We start from the raw sequence: 20462 nt of genomic DNA on the forward strand, positions 1-20462 counted from the left end.
TTTATTGCCTGAAAATGATTTCGTTATGCATTTTCGCTCGGACATATTTCTCCGAAGGAATCCTCGAGCGCAACGGGAAAAACGAAACAAAATTAATTAAAAACGCCACGCAAAACGTAACGAGATTAGCCGATTACAAAACGAAATGCATAACGAAACGGACGTAAAAAGTTTATTAATAATAAAAAGTGTATTAATATAGCTGTAAAATCGGCAGCCTAGAGAAAAAAAAGTATTAAAAGTCAAATATTGAAATTAGTTAGTTATTTCCCGTTGTGCAATTACCGATTTTTTACGTAATTTAAGGTTAAAGAAAAATTAGAGAGATTAGTTTCTATTTATAGAACTTTTTCCGAGAAAAAAATGATTGTCAGGAAAGTGAGTCAGAAAATTAGTTATTATACAGGTTTAGTCTTAAATAAGTACAAATATTTCTAGGGCTGGTAGACCTCCACGAAAAGAAGCATTTTTTCTCTTGACCGTTTTTCAAATAAGTCCAAAATAACCGAGTTATTTAACTTTGAAATTTTCCAGAAAAAAAATGTTTTTGCTTAAATTTGGAGAACCATCACTTTATCTTTTCTGGGTTTTCTTTATTCTTAATTTAATCTACTACCTATGTTGCCATATTATCCAGAAATTATGTTTTTTAACTAAAGATCAATAAAACCTCGATATTGTGTTTCTGGGGACGAAATATACTACCCCTAAAATATTTGCACTTATTTGAGACTCACCCTGTATATCAGACCTCATTCAGAATCTGGAAATTATTGAAATAAAATTGGTTTTAATTATATTTATACTTCACAATGTTCGAAAAATTCAATTAAAATTAATAGAATATCCTATCAACAGCTTGCGGAAGCCAGGTGTATAAATAGCAAAGATATTTAAACTCGGGAGATACAACGATCCATTCATAAAACGCTCTAAACCTTCATCACACATTGGTTTGCGAAAATCAACGAGTGCGAGAGATAATGGACAAAGAAGGGAATAGGGTATCGGCGCAACGGCAACAATGTAGCTGTTTACAATGATTAGACGGTTGAGGTCAATTTCCAGTGGCGTGCCGATCGACCGACAGTATTTTAAGGAAATTAAAATAATTGTTTAATAAATTTAAAAAAATAATAACACTTACATATTTGTCGCATTGTAAAAAGTTGAGGGAGGATATTAATAGGAAAAAAATAAGTTGAGGGAGGAAAGCGAAATAAATAAAAACCGGCATAATTTTTTATTATAAGATGGCTTTTCACATAAGAATAACTATTAAAAAAATGAATAAACGTTTTTTACTTTATTTTATTAAATAAAATATCAAATTTTGGGTGTATTAGTAAATGCAGTTTCAATATCTTGTTCCAAACCTTGTTCATCTCCGGTGAATGAGACTCCCTCTATTAGCAATAACAAAATAAAATAGTTATTTTAACCTACTAACACAATATTTTACCAAAAACTAATATTTGTAGACTTCACATATTTTTGATAAAACCGTCCTCTGATCTACAGAGAAGAGGATATAATAATATACCTAACCCTACTTATTTTTATTTACCGGTGAAAGGTTAAATTTGGATTTAAATGATACACGCTCTTGTACACAATACATGTATGCACGATATTTTCAAATGAATGTCCACAGAAGTCCACAAAATAACGCAAAAATACTATAATACTGCAAATAAAGAATACGGAGCTTGATCGGCGGCATAGCAACATCGCAACAGGAGAACCTAGGAATTTTCATTCATCCTCGAAATCCGTTGTACTACGCCGGCATATTTCTAAAACTGACGTTGCCAAACTGCTTTTTATTATTAAAAGAAACACGCAAATAAATAATTAAGCATTAAATGAAAAAATTGACGTTAGCAAATTAATGTACTTGATATATTATAAAAATATAACGAAATTATTTATTACTTAATAATTGGTTGTGGTATTTAATCGAATACTAATACCAATATACAGGTAAATCTGGCAAATGTTTTCGGTGTAAGAGAGATGCGAAAATAAGGATAGAATAATGGGCGATGAAGGAAAAAGGTAAACAATTGTATCTCTTGAGTTTAAATATCTTTGATAAATAGTGAAAGCCTAATAATTAGCTTATAAAACAATTCAAACAATAAAATTAATGGAAAAAGTTAAGGGTTTGTTAACTTTTTCTACTAATTGAAAATCACTACCGCTAATTTTTTACGTTCTGATTGCTTATATTTAAATTAGAGGAAAAAACTTCTACGGTAATTGAAACCACTAATTCATTCCACTAATTTCGAGATTCTGAATGAAGTATTGTATATAAAATTCAGCACAAAATTAGCAGCGCCTCAAGAGCATTCTGGAAATTAAAAGACAGTGTTTTCTAAAATCATGACTTCTCAATCGACAACCAAAAAGTAAGGAGGCAAGAAAGTAATGAGATTTTTGAATGTCCGGAGTACGGAAGAGAGATAACGTCGCTTATCGGGCTTTTCAGTCACAGAAAAGCTCATGAAAGAAAACGCCTTCCGTAACTATCTTCTGATACGTGTCAAATACTCGTCAGCGAGTAAAGTAAGAGTATACTCGTCAGCGAGTAAGTAAGTAAGTATTGTATCAAGTATTTGTGTCAATCTTTTTTTCTTGTTCAAAGAATATACAGTATGTTCCCTGATCATTTTTACAAAAACATGCAACTTTTTTATTATGAATAGTTTGAGAAAAACACAATTTTCTACAAATTCTTGCCGTTTTAGAGAAAAATAAAAAAAATGTGAAAATATCGGTTGAAGTCTTAAAAATCTAAATTCTATGGCAATAACGCTTCGATTTCTTTGATAGATGGCTATTATTAATTTTGTTTAACTTCATGTTTTCTTGGCGTTACTAAAGTATCAAAAGTATTAAGCTTTCCGATAACAAGTATCACCTTTTCTGTAACATTGAACTAAATAAATTTTGTGCTCCCTTAACATTTTAAAACAGAGTATTTTTAATTGGATTCAACGCAGTGTTGTTTAAAAATAATAAAAAAACCTTTTTTATTTTGTAGATTTCTTTTCCAGTGGCAAAAAATTCAGACTTTTTTCAAGAAATGAACTCGCCGCAAATTATCTACATTTTGACTTTATTCCCTTGTTAGATTTACGAAGAAAACAGAGGATTCACTAAGATCTTTAACGTAATGTCGGGCATTTCTTTAAAAGTCAAAGTTATTGTCGTGTTTGGTTTGTGTCGAGCGTTGAGCCAGAGGCGCAGCGCGCCAAAGCTGCACCTAGGTTGCGATAAAATGCATTTTTAATACGCCGCTTTTTGTCCCGATCGAAGATCAAGATTGGAAAAAATCTTCCCACACTTTAAAAGGTTAGGCCGATGCGTTTTCAACGGCAGCGTTGTCAATTTTAGAATAAGTGCCTAAAGAAAAAATATATGCTGCGTCAAAATATAAAATGGTTTAAAATGAAAGATTTAAGACTATCTACTAAATGTTTATTTTATAATAATATACACTCAGATGCACAAAAAAACACAACCAAAAAAAAATTCGTCTAATTTCAATACAAAAATATAAAGTATTGGTAAAATCAAAAAGTATTGTATTTTTTGGGGCGTGCGTGTTCCATGTATATTAAACAAGTTATTGCTGTTTCTTCTTCTTCTTCTTTCTCAGCCTGGTTCCATCCAGTGTTGGATATAGGCCTCTTCTAGGTTTTTCCATGCTTCGCGATCTCTAGCCAATCTTATCCATTGTCTTCCCGCCACTGCCCTGACGTCATCGACCCATCTCTTTTTTGGTCGGCCCACACTTCTTGTTGTTCCTTTAGGTCTCCATAGGATTGCTTTTTGGGGCCATCGGTCTGGATCCTGTCTTGCCACATGTCCTATCCATTGCCACTTCAGACTTGCCACTCTTTTAACGACATCTATTAATTTTGTTTTTTGACGTATGTGGGTATTCCGTATTTTTTCCCTAATGGTGACTCCCAACATGATTCTTTCCATGGATCTTTGTGCTACTCGTAGTTGTTCTGCTGTTTTTCGACTAATTGCCATAGTCTCTAAGCCATACGTAAGTACAGGTAGAATGCAGCTGTCGTAAGCCTTTTTCTTTAGGTTCATGAGCACCTTTTTATCCTTGAAAATATCGCTCATATTTCCAAATGCTACCCATGCCAAATGGATCCTGCGTTTGATCTCCGTATTTTGGTTTTCCTTGCCCAGCTTGATTTTATGACCTAAATATATATAATGGTCTACGTTTTCAATAATAACGTTGTCCACGGTAATGTTATGGATATTGTTGCTCATTATCTTGGTCTTCTTCAAGTTCATTTTAAGGCCAATTTTCTGGGATTGCTCATTTAGCTCATTTAGCATGGTGTTTAGTTCTTGAATGTCGGTGCTCAGCAAGACAATATCGTCTGCGAACCTCAGATGGCTAAGGTGTACCCCATCGATGTTTAGACCTCTATTTTCCCATTCTAATTTCTTGAAGACATTTTCCAGTGCCAGTGTAAATAACTTGGGAGAGATGGTATCTCCTTGTCTCACGCCCTTGCCGAGTGGTATTTTTTCTGTTTTGAGGTCATCATCTAATTTAACTTGGAAGGTTGCACTATCATAGATATTTTTAATAATGGAATAATATCTGGAATCAATTCTCGCGTCCTCCATTGCAGCTAGAAATGACCAGGTTTCGATGCTGTCAAAGGCTTTTTGGTAGTCTACAAAGCTGTTTAAAGCTAGTAATTATAAGCTGTTTAAAGCTAGTAATTATTTAAAATAAATTTTTAGACCCTCTGTATAAAGAAGTAAAATTTTTATTATAGGCTTGGTGCATTATCCGCCGGTACTACCACCATCGGAAAATATCGTAAACAAACACTGGTTTAAACAGCTAATATATGAAAAATGTATTATGTAATTGCTCATTACTCTAAAAAGTAAAATTGGTTAAAATTCTAATAATAAAAAAGTAAATATTTTGATATCTTTAGATATCAAAATTGAATTGAAATGATATCTTTTTATTTTGATATCTTCTAACTTGTATTATTTATTATTCCAGCTAAAAAAACTTAAATGAGTTCAATTGCTGCAGCGAGCATAGTTTTACGCACCGGTTTTGCTAGTGGAGTCATAATTGGGGCTATTTCGGCTATAACGAAATTTTTTAAAGGTACATAATTATAATTTTAGAATAATACTTGATTTTATCAAGTATTGTTCCTACCAGCGGGGGCTAAAGTTTCATTGGGATCTGTGTGGCACCACCACGCCAAGAATGTTTCATTATTAGAATGAGTGGTAGTCTAAAAGGTGTGCCTCACTGGGACGCTAATTGAGGAAGCATTAATTGAGTGGTTTGATGAACTTAAAGAGGTTTAAGTGAGATGAAGATCATCGAGACATTGATTTTTCTCCGAAGAGTAACCATAACTCCGATTCTGAATCTCTTACTTATAGAAGAGAGATAACTGAATAATCAGTACCAGAAAAGAAAGAGATGTGGTATATGTCAACCATATGTCAACCAACGAAGAAATGACAAAAAACAAAAACCTCATGAATCAAAAATGTGCACGATCCATGTACGGCAAATGCAGTATACAGGGTGGTCCGAATTGTATTCCGGAAACTTCGGCAGCATATTCTGCAGATAAAAATAAGTAAAAAAGTTCGTATAAATGTATGTTCTAGAATGCTTAGTTTCGGTGATACAGGGTGTAGAAGTTTCATTTTTATTTCGATTTTTTCTAAATAATTTCTGAAGTAACATTTCGATTTTGGTGTCAATATGACTCCTAACTTGTAGAGGGCGCCTCCTACATATTTTTAACTGGTTTGAAGAGTATTAACTTTTCGTCCGTACCTGTATAAAACTACTAAGTAAAAAAATATACATTTACGACGTTTTTAACGTAGAAAAGATCTCTTAATAAAAATCGCTACGAGTAATAGTTCTCCGGATATTTGAAATCAAAATCATCAATACCTGTCATCATTGACATAAATTAAACATGTTGACTAAATAGTTTAATAGACGGAAATCATGAATTTGAAATGTTTTTGTGCCAAACCATCATCAATTATCGAGGGGTAAACCGCAGAGGAATTATGGTGTACACTATGAAGGAATTCTACAGGAATTCCAAGGAATTACGAGGAATTCCAAGGAATTACTAGGAATTCCAATGATTTCCGGAAGAATTCCGATGAATACCAAGGAATTCCTTAGGAATTTAGAGGAATTCCACAGGAATTACAAGCAACTTTATACAAAATTAACGAACATAAGTAGACCATGAATACTATAATAGGTAGGACCGAATTTAAAGAAAAACGTTTTGCAGGCGATTTTTTTACTATCCGTTTTTCGTTTTCGAATCGCTTCCAAAATTTCCCAACATCAAATATCTACAGGTTAGATATTTTTTTAATTTAATATTGTACCCTCGATTATATATCTAAAATATATTCCAATAGTACGGCCGAACCACCCCCGAGAGATCTACTTATAACGTTCCTTGATTTCGCCATTTTAAAGAAACGCTCATAAGATTTTTTTATTCAATACTCAGAAAGTGTAAAGTTGTTTTTTCATTTCCTCGGAATAATACCGAGGTATATACAATAGGAAACTTAATACAACTTTATGTGCACTTCATCAATGACACCATGCGTAATCTTGTGGAATTTACTGGTGATCGTATTATGACGTTCAACTGAAGTTTTATTAATTTCCTTTCCTATAGATATAACTAGGACCTATAATTTTCAAAAAAATCCCGAGAAAAATTAATTTTAATAAGTAAGTGCCGACATATTTCCAGTATTTTCACCTCATGATCCCCTATTAGTCCTAAAATTTAACTAAAAATCGTAAATCTTGTAATAGTACTTTTTATTGTTAGATCTAGTACTTATAGAGATATTGGACATATAAAAATCATGAGAAAATTCATTGCGGAACTGCGAAACGGAGGTGGCAACGCTGGTTGAGACTGAAAGAGTTACCAAGTTCGTACCAAGGAATTCCAAGGAAGACCTTCAATGATTGACCTTGACCTTGAAGACCAAGGAATTCCAAAGAATTCCGAAGGAATTACGAGGAATTTTGAGGAATTATTTGAGTTAAAGGAATTACGGTGTACACTTTTCCCTCTGCGGTTTACCCCTCGTCAATTATAATTTTTTCGAAGAAAATTTTATGATTAATTTAAAAAAATAAAAATTTTCCAAATTTATCTTTTTAGTTAAATAACTATCTACTCAACATGTTTATGACATGTATTGACTATTTCCATTCTAAATATCTCGAGAAGGGTTGCTCGTAACGATTTTTACCAAGAGACATTTTTTACGTAAAAAAATACGAAAATATATATTTTTTCACTCAGCAGTTCTATACAGGTACGGACAAAAAGTTATTACGCTTCAAAACAGTTAAAACACATGTAGGTGGCGCCCTAGGCACAAATAGGGGTCATAATGACATCAAAATCAAATTTCTCATGTCAAAAAACTATAACAGACACCAATTTTCATCCAAATATTGACGTTACTTCAGAAATTATTTGGAAAAAATCGAAATAAAAATGAAACTTCTACACCCTGTATCTCCGAAACTAAGCGTTTTAGGACATACATTTATAAGAAGTTTTTTACTTCTTTTTATCTGCAGAATATGCTCCCGAAGTTTCCGGAATACAATTCGGACCACCCTGTATATGCAATATATTAGCATGAACTGTATTTGAAAAAGTTATGTTCATTCAAAGTTTGCAGTTTTGTTGAAAATAATTTATGTTTATTACTTCAGCTTCACATTTCAGTTGTTTGTACTTTTAATAATACGGTAAAATCATAAAATATATAAGTTTTTAATTTGTATGAGTTTCTTAGCTAAGTTCTGTTGTCAAAAATTCCTAAAAATGCGTTCTTATTAATTTGTTCAGAATTAATGAAATTGTTTGTTCACAAGTTTGAATATATTGTAAACAGTGTTAAAATAACAACCTTTTTATAAAATCTCTTCATCATGTATATTCAACTGAAAAAAAATTGGGGTAACGCCATAAGCGGTACAAAAATCCACCACGCCAGTTGAGGGTTAAAAAACTGATCCTACTAATGCTGTATTTTAACGAGAACTGGCAACGTCGAGTCGATTATATTAAAGTCATCGCCAATGCAGCCCGATCCGAAGAAAAATTATAGGAAGATATTTAAATCGTTTTGAGAAAATGGGTTAAGGACTGAAGGTCGTCGACTATTATTACGAGATACCGAATATCGCGGTGCAGAGGAGACGTTAGCAAGTCATTTTGCGAGCCACGTTGTTATTCAAATTGGCTTCGGATGTTGAATTTTGTAATTAGAACACGAGACGATTATGCGGATAATTCGTAAACGACGCCAATTTCGATATTATAAAGAAATTAAGTTTGCTTTTAACATATATTTTGCACGAAATTATATATTTAAAGATAATGTCTTTATTATTGGTGATTATCCAAAGTGTCATCTCGAATTTAGAAAGCTTTCAGACACTGCAATCAAATCATCCATCGTAATTCATACACGAAATATTAACACCTTCGATAATTTTTTTTTAAATTTGAAAATAAAAATATGAAGCAACGAAAATGATTAATTTCAACAAGTTTATTCAGAAACATGGAATATATTACAAAGCAAAATAAACGGGAATCTAAATTAAATGGAAAAATTGGAAATAAATATCAAAATTATAAAATATAGGTACCTAAGCAACAAATGAGAACGGCTCTTTATTGTAAAATGAATATTAAAATTATTTTTTACGATTTAACACCAATCTCATCTATTTACAGTTACTATTTAATTACTTCATTATTAGAGAGTATTACTAAAGTATGTATTGATTTATATTACCTTATGCCGTATGATCGAGGAAAAACGGCGTCAACGATGGCTATGAAATGAAGATCGCTGTCACTTTATATGTAAATTTATATGGGAAATGTCATCCATCCTCTTTTCCCAGCCAACTGGACGCCATTTTTTTTCGATCATACGGTAGTATCTATCTATCTATTGTGTCCCCCTTTCTTGAGTTATAACTCATCATACAGTCCCAGGACTTCCTACGGAGACCCGTGTCCCTCCCAGTCGAGGAGCTACGACCCATGCCGGGTAGACGAAACGGTAGCTTGTATCGCCTGTTGGGTTTAGAGGTAGGAGGTAGGCTCCCGACCCTTGGAGGAGGTGGTAGCTTGTATGCCACTTGCGGAGGATGGTCTCACGCAAGTGTCAACCACTTCTCCTGTAGTTCTCTTTGGGTTTGGCCCCTTGGAAGTTTCATTCTTACTGTTCCCAGTGTTGCTAGGGGGTTTCCCCACAGCTTCACCGGTGATGTTTTTATTACTATTATTACCAGATCTCATAGTGTTCCCATGAGTTGCTAGGGACAGTCGGTCCACTTCTACAGAGCCCCGCATGTAGAAGTAAGGGGTAAAATACAATGGGGTGCCCCCCGATGCCCCAAGGTTGAGGCTGTCCGTAGCCCCGCCCGGTATCGTTATATGTCTTGATGCAATTCCCTGGCCACGACACTACAGTCAGGGACAAGACGATGAGTGAGATGCTTCTTAGACCAAGCCAAGTGCTAGGGGGGATTCCCCCCAGCACCTGACCAGGAGATTCCCCACCAACGACAAGGTCTTGCATCTCCTAGGGGAAGGTAATTTTTTTAAGTCAAATGAAACCTATGATTTTTATGGAATTCCAAATTTTGGCCAAAAAAGGTTTTCGTGTTACAGTAATATCGCAATAACGTTTCGACATAGGACCTTTTGCCATAAAACCACCGAGTTATTGAGAAAATTTAATGGTATACTCAAAATATCCAAATATTGTTAATTACATATTTGATTTATTGTATGTACACCACTGGTTTTGCATCGTTCTTATTTTTGACACTAAAATATACAACAACTTTTCGAAAATGTAATAGCTCTTGCTTGTTAATATCATTAAAATCACTAGATAGATTTTGTGATACACGGGATTTGAATGCATTTTCATCTCGAAGATGAAAATGATAGACTACCAGAAACGCTCCTATGCAAATACAGCCAGTGGCGTTCGTATCCACTGTAGGAACGGGACCCCTCAACTATTAATAGTTTTCTATCTATATTATTCCTACTACAGTACCGCAGAGGGTATACCATGTTATACAGTCAGGACGTTCGGGATGAAAATGGACACAAATGGACCTTCAGGAAAAGAGCTAGTGCGGTCTGTAAATAGTGCCATCAAAGTCAATTTGTCGATGTCAATCACACTATTTTTGAATGCTCGGCCTGGGAACCAGGTAGATTAAGAATGAAAGGGATTTCTAAGGTACCATTTTAAAAAGAAAACTTAGTACACTCTCTTGTGGAGGACGTATATATATATATGGGAGGCTTTCGTGGCGTTTATATCACAAATTCTACGACAGAAAGAGCTTGATCAACATACATGCATACAGCCAATATTCGCTGACGAGTATTTGACACACAACAGAAGATGGTCACGCAAGGCGTTTTCTTTCATGAGCTTTTCTGTGACTGAAAAGCCCCATACGTGATGTTATTTGCCTACCGTACTCCGGGCATTCAAAAATCTCATTGCTTTGTTGCCTCTTTACTTTTTGGTTGTCGCTGTTAACTGAGTTTACAATTCTTCTCCATTGAGTTCTATTGTGAGCTGCTTCTTCCCACTCATTCTGCATTTTAATCCTCTTTAAGTTTTCGTGGAAAATGTCCTTGTACCTTTTCAGTTGTCCACCCGGCCTCCTCTTACCGTCTACAAGCTCACCGTAAAGCAAAGACTTTGGTAAAGGTTTTCTTGCGTTCTGCATACGTGACCAGCCCATCTTAAGCGGGATTTTGTAACCATGACTTCAATACACTCGCAGTTAGTTTTTTCAAGGACCGATACCTACGTTTGAGACATGATGAAACCACCGGATTCTTAAAAGTTGTCTTAGGTGTCAACGGTGTCTAAGGTGTCAACAGGTGTCTAAGATGTTGCAACTTGTTTAATACGTTCATACGTACAATTCACGATGATAATAGAATTCACGATACCTATAAACATTTTTTTTACATTTTTTAATTATGTGATTCATTATTTTTCAGTCTAAATAATAGTGTAAAGTTTTTTTTCAAAAATAACACGTATAACCATATCCACATTAATCTATTATGTGATATAACTTTCCATGGATACAATCATTATTATGATATTATGCTCTTTATGTTAAAACTGCTCTTATTTACTAATTAAAAGGTGTAGAATAGGAAAATATAGATCATTGTGATCTTACGTGAACGGTAATGGATGTATGAGACATTTTAATCATGATCAAAATATCTCAAAAATATAGGTTCAAAAAATTAATTCTCTCACAAAAATCGAGACATCTAACCCTGTAAAGGTGACTAAATTCTCAGTCAGCATAACATTTACTACAAGTCTTTTCATACTTTTAGGACTATGGACTTTTAAGACTTTTTACTACTTTTCTAAGGCCTTTGAATATGTGTAAGAAATAGCCAAGAACGAGCACTTCTTCGACATTTTTTCATATATACCGGGTGCGTCTCAAAAGTGGCTCACCCCTATCCTATAACCTTTTTATTTTTTCAGATAAAAAACGACATTTGGTATCTTAGTATATGACTTAAATTAGGACTGATTGGCGTATATTCAATTGTTTTTGGTCATTGCCTGTTTCACCGGAAATTACTACAACTTTTGATTTTTAAATGGCATTCTCGGTATTTTATTACTTTATTCGATAGAAAATAATACTCTGAATAGAATGACATATCATATGTCAACTTTGGACATTTTCGCATATGATTTATTTGAAATTGTAACATGCGGTTCATAAATAGAATGACATGTCATATGTCAACTTTTGACATTTTGGCATGTGATTTATTACGTCATAACGTCAATTTGACTCGAAAAACTAAGTGTGTGGTACCAAATTATTCGTTAATAAAATGCTTTTTCCAAATATGCTAATGACCCATCTTTGTTCCATTTGAAAAATTTGAGATACTATTAAAAGTACGATTTGGGCATATTTTAACCAGCCAGTTATTTACTAATCAAAAGGCGTAGAACAAGAAAATACAGGCGATTGTGATCTTACCATAGCAGTAATTGATGTATTGTAAGGTTGTGTTATAGGGGTGAGCCACTTTTGAGACGCACCCGGTATAGTCATGAAAATTGGCGATTTTCGTCATGTCACCGATTTTGTTAAAATTGATGTTATTTACTAATCAAAAGGCGTAGAACAAGAAAATACAGGCGATTGTGATCTTACCATAGCAGTAATTGATGTAAGGTACATCTTCATCATCATCAAAAACAGCTCAAAAGTTATAGGGGTTTAAAATAGTATATTGTTTTATTATGAGTCAAAATGACACTTTTTGTAGCGAGGCTGTACGTTTAATTTGACATATAGCCGAGGCATAAAAAGTAATTTTTACTCCGAATAGGACATGCTATTTTTTTTCAAACGCCACAAGTAAGTTTTTACACAATTTTAAACGTTCCAAATAATATAAAAAGATTTAAAATTCATACTTTGTATGTAATTATATATCGAGAAACTATGCTTACGCTCGTTGAATTTGACACTTTATGTCAGTTTAATAATATATTTTCGTATTTTTATGCCTAGACGTTAAAATGACTTTTTTATAGTACCAATCACGTCGCAAAAATTAATACTTTTGTGACGTTTTGTGACGAAAAAAAAACTTAAAAAAGTCTCAGAAAATTAAATTCTCCCCAATTAAAAATAACGGTGTAAAAATCTCCCAGTATCCACTTTTTTTGCTAAAAAAGGATCTAAAATGATAGCGCTATGTGAGTTAAAAAATGGTAGCCCCTGTAACCCGTCCCTTATGAACGCCGCTGGAGCGAGCCAAAGTCTGAATATCTTCGGGTCGTGACGACCACTAAGATTTGTATACTGGAATAATAATCGCATGCGTGGGCCTATTATGTGAGAAAGCATTGCATTACGGCAGGAACACACAAAGTTGACCTAGGTCTACAAAAAATAATCGTTCGAATTTGAATAAACATGCGCAGCTTTCTTTTGGGCTCTATTTTATAGTATTCGCATCGATTGAAGTCGGAAAATACCCAACATTAGACTAACGATATCTCGTTGGTGGAAATTGCAGCTGCTGCTGGGGAAAAAGTGATTTTTGCACTTGTGCAAGTAGGAAAGTAAAACAGAACGATTTCTTCTTTTAAGATTTTCTAATATATTGTGTCTAAGACAAACTAAAATACTTAAATTGAACACTCCAACAAATATGTAATCCCCAAAATATGTGCTTCCGGCTAAAACTACTTACAAGTTTTAATTCAAACACCGTTGAACATTTCGGGACAAGTGATCAAGGAGTGTATATCTGGGCAGCATAATAAAACAAAGACGGCGGAGCCAGCAAAGATATACAAAACCTCATCAAAAAAGCTCAACAAGCATTCGGTCATCTCAGAATAGTATGGACCTCGAGGCATATTATCACTGACACTAAGCTGAGAATATTCAACAGCAATGTAAAATCGATTATCTTGTATGGATGTGAAACATGGAAAGTGACCAAACCCCTAACAGCAAAGCTACAAACATTTGTTAATAAATACCTGCGACGAATTCTTTGTATATTTTGGACCAACACGACCCGAAACGAAGATCTATTGCATTTAGCTGGCCAAACTGAGATAAGCAAAGAAGTGATCATACGAAAGTGGGGATGGATAGGGCATACTCTAAGACAACCTAACGACTATATGGCAAGAAATGCCCTTGATTGGAAAGGAAGAGCTAGCGAAGTCAGAATCTGCAATCGCCGTTGTTTCTTAGCTTTAATCTACTAAAGTGTTCATTGCGGAGACAGTGTTGTATTAATAACCCCGTGTCAATCCCAAGATTGCACTTAGTTAAATCACGGAAAATCATTGATTTTGCGTGGTCGAAAGTCCTGAGGAATTTCTTAGAGTGTCTTAGGCCGTTGAAGAATTCCCATTCCAGAACGGTTCTGGTCCAGTTAGTGAAGTGTTTGCTCCTTTTCTAGTTAGATCGTTTGCTTTTTCATTGCCTTCTATTAAGGGATATGAGGTATGTACGACTTCACTAATATAAAACACGAAAGCAAATATATGAAACGATGAAGTTCACAAGGATTACAATGGCATTGTTCTTTCCATTAAAATACATTTTTATACATTCTATATTCATATATTATATTCTTGACGGACAAAATAGAAAATATCATCACCGAGATCATCACATTTTTTATACCGATTAAATAGTTGACACTTCTACAACCATATCGATATGTAAAGTCATTCCAGCCGACTTTATTTGTCGTTGAAACAACAACGTACTAAATTAAGCTACATTGTATGCCCGCACGACACCTAACAAGCCTTAATGCTTTTTATCTAAATAACTCTACTAGAATAAATACGAATTTTATTTGTTCCAACTCTGAACAAACACCTTCCGTACGAACAACGCGGAAGTGTGCAATTTATTTCAACAATATTTACCACTGTTAATAAAGTACTGTTAAATTATTATAACATTTTCATTGCAGTTCGTGTAACACCTTTATTTGTCGAGAAAAATGGATATTTATTAATGATTGCTCTTGTAGTATTCCATTTCTGGTGTTTTGTAAACATAATCAATCGAACGAAGAATTATGGATGGTTGAATTGTGTTGATTTACAGTTTGGAGTTTGGAGTGATGCAATTTGCTTGTATAACAGCTTTGGAAAATGTTTGATTGTTTTTAAAAATAAGGATTAAAAAATTCTTAGGAAATCTAACCAGAAAGTATGCATGTGGTTTAATATACATAAAAGAACAACTGAATACTTTACTTGCCTGTGAAAAGATAATTCGGGGACATTTATATTATAATTTCCAACACACCAAACAGTTTCTTGTCATTTATACGAGTATTTACCCAAAAATTAAAACCCAACGAGTAAAAAATAGATATATAATTGCACAAACTTAAAATTAACTTCTCACTGAACACACTTGCATCCTTGGCTATACAAAAGCGATCGATAAAAAAGAGTAATTAATACAACGTTTAACATAAAAAACGCAAAAAACAAGCGTCGTTACACAATGGAAATAACATTATGACATATGATTATGACAAGATTATGACAATATGATGACAATGAAAAGTTGGTTTCCATAACAATGTATAATTTGTACTTTCTAAACCGGATAAAATTGTAATCATATTGGAAATACGTGCCACTTTTAATGCGCATGCGTAAAGTCAGGTCCTCGACAAAGACAAACCTATTGAATGTTTCATAAGTGCAATGAAGAAGAAATGTCAGCAAGTCGAAGACGAAATGATCAAACACCTCCGCGGTTTGAGGTCATTTTTTTCGGGAATATTTTTAAAGAACCCGACAGAAATAAAAACTGGCAGCAGACCCTTTCAACGCAGATGTTTTAGATATCAACGGCTTGACAACGGTACAGGAAAATCAATTAATAGAAATGTCATGCGATTCAGCTTTAAAACATAAATTCAAAGAAACGTCTTTTTCAAATTTTTGGGTGAATTTAAAAAAAGTTTATGAAGAAATATCAGAAGGAGCACTGAAACATTTACTGCTTACCTCTGTGAAAAGGCATTCTCTATTCTTGTGTACATCAAAAACAAATACAGGAACAGATTACAATGATTGGAATCGTATTTGAGATTAAAACTAAGTAAAAACATCAATCCAAATATTACTAATTTAGTTGCAAGAAAGCAGCACCAACCTTCACATTAATACAGTATTTTCAATTTTCATAAAAAAGTATTTTTTTGTACTAAAATAATTTGTCCTAAAATTTCTTTCTAAAATTGGTCTTGATTTTTTAGGGCTTTCATCTTGTAAAGATAGAGATAAACAGAGAGATAATTTGATAAAAAGATGATGCCGAAATTTCAATGAGAATATCAACAAATACTGACACAATTATTGCTTTGTTGTAGTTTTTATATAAAAAAATACTGCTGTTGCGTAACGAACGCGATCATATGCAAATATATTCACCACCTCACGCATACACACACACAACAAAAACCCGATTTTTTCTCTTTATCTGCTTCCTGCGAGAGATCGAACTGTAACTACTTATTAGTGGTCGGTTTTGCCAAGGTCGCGCTCATAAAGCAGTCGTTCGCTACACCCTAACGAAACTTATTGCGTGTGAATTAAACTGCGAAGGTTAATTTCTCTGGCCGACCAGAAAGGTCGTACAGAACCGTTAGTTTTTTTTCTGATAGAAGACTAAAAATAACATTGCTACAATACGCAACTGGTGAAACCATTAAATAGTTTAGGGAAAAATTAAGTTAAACTATTTTTTTGATACCTGATTAGAAATAATACTGTTTATACTCCAAAAGTTCTCCGAACCAATTGGAGGAGTGGCTGCGATAACCAGGCAGCTCGATTTTAATAAATTTGTGGGAAATCGAAAAAGAGCTGCTTGGTTCTTGCTGCAAACCCAGAGCAAGGCAGCTCCAACTAACGTCTCCACTTATGTACTGTTATATTGAGAAAAAATTGATTGTTGCAGAAAACTCAATCAATAACGATAAATTCGTATTTGGTCAAAGAATACTTAGAGAAGCTGAACAAATTAGGCAAATATTTTTTTAACAGGGCTCTGTCTACTCAACGAACACTCCAGTAGATCGAAGCTAAGATGCAACGGCGAATGCAGATTCTGAGGGGAAAATGGGGAAACACCAGAACACCTATTCACTGAGTGTGCCTAGACGACAACCATTCATGCCATAAGCTTTGGTACGACTAATATTGTAGTATGTGTATTGTGTATGTGAACGGACTGTAAGAAGAATATTAAACGAAGAAAATCTTATGTCAAAAAGACCTGTTTCGGGACCACAACTTGCTAGATCTGTTGGCTAGGCCAAAAGCAAAGGTATGCATGGTTTTAATGTAAAAAATACTATTGAGATTAATACAAAAACAAACTATCGAGAAAGAATGTACCTAGATGATAAAATTATTTTTAAATTCCTTGCTGTCTTAACATCTTCCACAGGGTGTTTCAAACTTTCACCAAAATATCAATATTTTGTTTTCTCTGGTATAATTGACGATGCGAACTTTTATTTTTAATTTTGATAGACAGAGATACTAAAAAATCAAATAATTTAGCTACATATTGCTTAAAAAGTCACCAAAACCGGCCCACTAGCACAAAATATATTAAGCAGTAAAATAGATCAAAATTATAAGGTGCCAGTTTTTCGTACCGGTGAGTGTTATAAAGCTTCTGTATTAAATAAAATAATTTATGTATTGTAGTAAACTCTTTTTTTTATAATAGAAAATATTTTTTTTTTACATTAAACATGCAGCTATGTTGTTAAATTTTCCTAGATCTCAACTATGTAAATCATTGAATTATTTATATTTATTTAAATAAGTTCGTGATTAGCGTTATCTAATGAAGAAGTTTATGAAAAAAAAATCTAAATGGTTGAAATCGATTCATATAAAAGGAAATATTTATGTACTAATATTTAAATTTATTCCGCATTCATGAGATATTAAACAATATCATAAATACTAATAATAGTAACCAGAGCTTGAATATTCAACAAATAATGCGCTGATTTATCGAGAACGACAAGAAGACTATTGAAAACAAATTGCATTTCCTATAGCCTTTGGAAAATAACTTATAATTAAATATTTTTTAATTATTTTATGTATTTGTGTCATATTTTTTTACATTATATTGTTTATTTTTCTTTTTAATCATCTTCTTCTTAAAGTGACTATCCTCTTTGGATGTTGGCTATCACATTGATCCTTTAATTTGGTGTAATTGGTATAATTTAGTGGAATTGAATATTACTTTGTTCACTGCATCTGCGTCCCGCTGATCTTCTGCCTTCTATTTTCCCCTGCAGTATGAGTTGGAGTAGGCGGTATTTCTCGTTCCGCATGATGTGTCCGAAGTATTCCAGTTTTCTTCGTTTGACATTTACCAGAAATTCCAACTCCTTGTTGATGCGATGTAGTACAGTCTCATTTGACACGCGATGCACCCACGAAATCCTAAGCATGCGCCGATAGTACCACATCTCAAATGCCTCCACACGCTTGCATGATGTGGCGGTAGGATACATTAAAATACGCAACCAACCGTCATTGAACCGTCCAATCAGATCAAAGGAGTAATCGTCGTAGATCGTGCGTTATCGATAATGTTCGGTGCCTGGAGAAAATTGACAATTGACAAGAGAATTGTTTATTATTTTTGACTTTTTAGTTCGTTTAATTTAAAAATTACTAAAACCAGTAGTTCGAAAGATATATTTAAAAATAAAATATAAAAATCCAAAAAATTAATTATCTATTAACGTGGATTTGGACTACAATAGGTAAGAACACTAAATTTATTTCTATATTCGATATAAACTTGTTTATTATGTTTTTAGTTTGTGATGTTTCATGTGATGATCATTTTCATGTTCATCGTCTTTGAATTGACATGAGGATATCTATGGAAAAGTAACTAATCTGAAAGTAAGCCAACATATCGTTTGTCCTTTGTGTGCTAAAGAAAAGATTTTCTTTTCGCATCATGAGGAAGTATTACATCAATTAAAAAATGTTAGGAAGTTGATTACTTGTCATGGAAAAGTATACCAATGGAAATTATTTGTTAAAGAAGTATAATTCTAAGGGTAAATTTTATTATAATTAGTAACCTGTCTATTTTTTATACGTAGATGTTTCAGGTTTTAAGAATAAATTGGTTGAACCCAAAATCTGGAGGAAGTACCTATATCCATACACAGAATATGCCCATTAAAAATACTAGTCCAAATTTGCTTTAATGGTAGACAATTATTCAATACAAATTAACTTTTTAAGTGACTGAAATATTAAATAGTTTAGAATATGGTATAACAATGTAAAAAAATATTATTTTCAGGAACGATTAGGGCCCGATATATTTGAAACTCATGTTGGACATAGTATTGAGTTGGGTAGAATATTATTCTACGTTAAGTGAGGGTATCAGATACCTATTATTGTACTGTATTTTAATATATACATTAGAATTGTTGGTTTTTTCATATTTGTTTTATTTATTATTTTACTTACAAGTTATATAAAGTTAACACTAAAATCTACTTTTTGACTTATATAAGTTAGTCTGTGGTTTAATGCGTGATTACATCCACATGATTTCAAGTTTTTAAAATATAAATATTATAACTGGCTTTAAAAACTCCATTAAACTGTTAAAAGTGTAATTTATTTCAAAATAAATATACATATATAGGTATATATTAATATCGAAAAACATTTTTATTTCCTTAACACCAATTTAATCATCACATACATATGTATAAACATTTATTTACGTTATTTCAAATGAAGACCACAGGAAAAACCAGCTTTGTTCATTTTAACTGGAGCCGAGAAAATGCAATTACGAGTGAACTACTCTGGTTTTTCTCCTGTAGGGCAAAATAACTAAGCTGTAATATCTCTGGGACTAAGCATATTATTATTGCTTTCTTTGATGGTGCCTCGAATAATGCTAACACTTGCCTATAAAATTGTCTCGCTATCAATTTCTATGAAAATGTAACATATTATCTGGTTTTTTCCGTGTAGTCTTCAAATGATCTAAAAATTCAGCAGGAATGATCCATTATGCAGCAAACACACTGATGTTGAATCATTGGAAGCTTTTTTGTGGGCATTTCACAAATAAAATGAAATATCTGATCAAAAACTGAAAATGCAAATCAGATAGTAAGCTTTATAAATACATACATATATATAAATAATCATACCTACATCTATTTATGTCGTACAATCCAACCGATATTTTAATATCCTAGCCCAAGTAAATAATCAAAAATGCACTTTTTATATCAAAAGCAGTAATGTTATCAAGGGTTCCAATTAATATCCAGGATTTAAAAAAAACACGATCCTAATTCTTATTATTTTTCTAAATACGTATTGTCTGATAAGCAATTACAAAATATAAATCTGATGTAAATAGAAAAATAAAGTAAAAACTGTAAAAACAGGTAAAAACAACAACAAAAAGTCTAACCAAAGATTTAACCGTCATACGACATGAGCATCACGTGATTGCACAATACCCAACGATAGGGTACGTACCCTCTTTCATCTGATTGGACGGTTGGTTGCGTATTTTAATGTATCCTTGCGGCGGTAAGGGTCCACGCCTCTGTTCCATATAGAAGGCTTGAGAGCACGTAGCATCTCAGGATTCTGATTCTAGTGCGGACGTTGAGGGACAGGTTGCATAGTACATTTCGCATTTT

General features: G+C 33.3%; 1 long non-coding RNA gene across 1 annotated transcript; it reads left to right on the forward strand.

Annotated features, from left to right (window-relative positions):
- Positions 1-18556: 18556 nt before the first annotated feature.
- LOC115889676 lies at positions 18557-19624 on the forward strand. Its single transcript, XR_004051484.1, has 2 exons — positions 18557-18833; positions 18888-19624. It is a non-coding gene; the product is annotated as an uncharacterized LOC115889676 (long non-coding RNA).
- The last annotated feature ends 838 nt before the right edge of the window (positions 19625-20462 follow it).

This window comes from Sitophilus oryzae, unplaced genomic scaffold, assembly GCF_002938485.1.
Source record: "Sitophilus oryzae breed Bouriz unplaced genomic scaffold, Soryzae_2.0 scaffold_1177_pilon_pilon, whole genome shotgun sequence".
In the NCBI taxonomy this organism is placed as follows: Eukaryota; Metazoa; Arthropoda; class Insecta; order Coleoptera; family Curculionidae; genus Sitophilus; species Sitophilus oryzae.